This window comes from Puma concolor, chromosome B2, assembly GCF_028749965.1.
Source record: "Puma concolor isolate L17-30 chromosome B2, mPumCon1.1.hap2, whole genome shotgun sequence".
Lineage (NCBI taxonomy): Eukaryota > Metazoa > Chordata > Mammalia > Carnivora > Felidae > Puma > Puma concolor.
Window position 1 is genome coordinate 29,428,323 of NC_141671.1, and position 4,183 is coordinate 29,432,505.

Here is a 4,183-nt window from a genome sequence, read left to right on the forward strand (position 1 = left end):
TAGGCAACATTATTGATAAGAATGTGGTAAATACAGGGGACTTTAATACTCCACTTACATCAATAGCCAGGTCATCTAGGCAGAAAATCAATAAACTGTGGCCCTGAAAGACACACTGTACTAGATGGACATGACAAATATATTCAGAGATTTTCATCTTAGAGCAGCAGAATACTTATTTGTCACACAAGGAACATTCTCCAAGAAGATCACATACTGTGTCACAAAACAGCCCTCAATAAATATAAAAGAATTGGAATCATACCATGCACATTTTCAGATCACAATGCTATGAAACTCGAAATCAACCACAGAAAAAAGGCTGGAAAACCTCCAAATGCATGGAGGTTATAGAACATCCTATTAAAGAATGAATGGGTCAACAGGCAAAGAAGAAATTAAAAAATATATGAAAACAAATGAAAATGAAAAAAGGCAGTCAAAACCCTTTGGGATGCAGAAAAGCAGTCCTAAGAGGAAAATACAATACAGGCCCATCTCAAGATACAAGAAAAATCCCAAATAGAAAATCTAACAGCATACATAAAAGAAATAGAAGCATAACAGCAAAGAAACCTGAAGCCCAGCAGAAGACAAATAATATCAAAGAAGAATTAAAAAATATAGAATCCAAACACACAGTAGAACAGATCAATGAAATTAAGGGCTTTTTTTTTTTTGAAAAAATAAAATTGATAAGCTTCTGGCCAGAATTATCAAAAAGAAAAGAGAGAGGAAACAGATGAAATCACGAGGGTAAATGGACTTATTACAACTAATCCTTCAAAATACAAACAATTATCAGAGAATACCATGAAAAATTATATACCAACAAGGTGGACAACCTGAAAGAAATGAACAAATTCCTAGACATCCACATACTTTCAAAACTCAAATGGGAAGAAATAGAATATTTGAACAGACCCATAACTAGTGAAAAAAATCAGTTATCTAAAATCCCTCCAAAAATGAGTCCTAAGCCAATGGTTTCCCAGGAAAATTCTACCAGACATTTAAAGCAGAGGTAATACCTATCTTTCTCAAGCTGTTCCAAAAAAATAGAAATGGAAGGAAATTTTCTGGACTCATTCTATACAGCCAGCATTACTTTGGCTGAGTAAAGAAGAGGCCCCACAAAAAAAGAGAATTACAAACCAATACCCCTGATGAACATGGATGCCAAAATTCTCAACTAGATACTAGCAAATTAAATTCAACAGCATATAAAAAGAATTATTCAACATGATCAAGTAGGATTCATTCTTGCGATGTATGGCTGGTTCAATATTCACAAATCAATCATTGGGATACATCACATTAATAATAGAAAGGGTAAGAACCATATGATCTTGAAATAGATGGAGAAAAAGAATTTGACAAGATACAGCATCTTTTCTAAATAAAAACCCTCGAGACGGTTGGGATAGAAGGAACATATTTAAACATCATAAAAGTCATATGTGAAAAGCCCAAAGCTAATGTCGTCTTGAATGGGGGAAAACCGAGAGCTTTTCCCCTGAGATAAGAAATATGGCAAAGATGTCCAGTCACTGGACAGCCACTGGATCCAGCCACTGTTGTTTAACATAGTGTTGGAAGTCTTAGCCTCAGCAGACAACAAAATGAAATAAAAGACATCCAAATTAGCAAAGAAGAAGCCAAACTTTCACTTTTCACAGATGACCTAATACTCAACATGGAAAACTTGAGAGACTCCACCAAAAGACTACTAGACTTGACACATGAAGGTAGAAAAGTCACAGGGTACAAAATCAGTGTACAGAAATTGGTTGCATGTACCTACACCAATAAAGCAAAAGAGAAATCAAGAAAATAATCCCATTTGCAACTACACCAAGAATCATAAAATAGTAATAAACATAACCAAAGTGTAAAAGATATGTAGGCTGAAAACTATAGAAACCTTATGAGGGAAATTGGAGAAGACACAAAGAAATGGAAAAAAATTCCATGCTTATGGATTGGAAGAATAAATATTGTTAAAATGTCAATACTATCCAAAGCAATCTACACATTCAATGCACTCCCAATAAAAATTGCACTGAATTCTTCTCAAAGCAATATCAAAAAATCCTAAAATTTGTATGGAACCACAAAAAAAAAAAGCAATTGACAAGGCAGAAAAGAATATCCAATGGAAAAAAGATTGTTTCTTTAGCAAATAGTGCTAGGAGAACTGGACAGCAACATGGAGAAGAATGAAACTAGGCCAGTTTCTTACACCATACACAAAAATAAACTCAAAATGGATGAAAGACCTAAAAGTTAGACAGGAAAACTTTAAAACCCAAAGGAGAAAACAGGCAGAAAACTCTTTGACCTCAGCCACAGCAATTTCTTTCTCAACACATTTCCAAAGGCATGGGAATCAAAAGCAAAAATGAACTATTGTGACCTCATCGATATAAAGCTTCAATCAGCACAGTAAAAGGCAACCAACGGAACAGGAGAAGGTATTTGCAAATCGCATAACAGAAAAAGGGTTAGTATCCAAATCTATGAAGAACTTACCGACCTCAACAGCTGCAAAACAAATAAACCAGTGAAGAAATGGACAGGAGACAAGAATAGACATTTTTCCAAAGAAGACATCCACATGGCCAACAGACACATGAAAAGATGCTCAACATCGCTCACCATCAGGGAAATACAAATCAAATCCAAACTGCGATACCACCTCACCCTGGTCAGAGTAGCTAAAATGAACAAATCAGGAAAAACAGATGCTGGGGAAGATGTGGAGAAATGGGAACCCTCCTGCAATGTTGGTGGGAATGCAAACAGGTGTAGCCACTCTGGAAAACAGTGTGGAATTTCCTCAAAAAAAATTAAAAATAGAACTACCCTATGACCAGCAGTAGCACTACCAGGAACTTATCCAAAGGATACAGGAATGCTGATCAATAGTGGCACAGTTACCCCAAAGTTTATAGCAGTGATTTCAACAATAGCCAAATTATGGAAAGAGCCTAAATATCTATCAACTGATGAATGGAAAAATAAGATGTGGTTTATAAATATAATGGAATCCTACTTGTCAATGAGAAACAATGAAATCACATCATTTGCAACAACGATGGAACTGGAAGGTATTATAGCAGGTCAAATAAGTTAGTCAGAGAAAGACAGATATGTTTTCACTTCTATGTGGAACTTGAGAAAAAAAGACAATAGGGGGAAGGGAATGGGAAAAAAAGTTAAAAACACAGAGGGAGGGAGGCAAACCATAAGAGACTCTAAAATACAGAGAAAAAACTGAGAGTAGACCCAGGTGGGGTGGGGAGAGTGGAAAATGGATGAGGACACTCAGGATGAGCACTGGGTGTTATACATAAGCCAATTTGACAATAAATTATATGGCAAAAAATATTTGGAGACATTGAGCACATAGCTATTTCAGCAAGATAAGCATTTGTACATTCCCATGATTATTTACCAGGGTGTAAGCACACTTATTGAATAATCTTTGAGTTAACTCAGATTCCTTAGGTACAATTGTGTTTGTGCCAGTTACGTGCATGGCCATTCCCTTTTGGTAATAAAGAGATTTTATTTATTTTAATTTTATTTTTTCTTTTTTAATACTTACATCCAAATTAGCATATAGTGAAACAATGATTTCAGGAGTAGATTCTTTAAAGCCTTTACCCATTTAGCCCATCCCCCCTCCCATTACCCCTTCAGCAACCCTCAGTTTGTTCACCATATTTGCGTCTCTTCTGTTTTGTCCCCCTCCCTGTTTTTATATTTTTCTTTCCCTTTCCTTATGTTCATCTTCTTTGTCTCTTAAAGTTCTCATATGAGTGAAGTCATATGATTTTCTTTCTCTGAATAATTTCTCTTAGCAAAGTACCCTAAAGTTCCATCCATGTAGTTGAAAATGGCAAGATTTCATTCTTTTTGACTGCTGAGTTATACTCCATTGTATATATATACCACATCCATTCATCCATTGATGGACATTTGGGTTCTTTCCATATTTTGGCTATTGTTCATAGTGATGCTATAAACGTGGGGGTGCATGTGTCCCTTCAAAACAGCACACGTGTATAACTTGGATAAATGCCTAGTAGTGAAATTGTTGGGTCATAGGTTAATTCTATTTTTAGTATTTTGAGAAACGTCCATACTGTTTTCCAGGGTGGCTGCACCAGCTTGCATT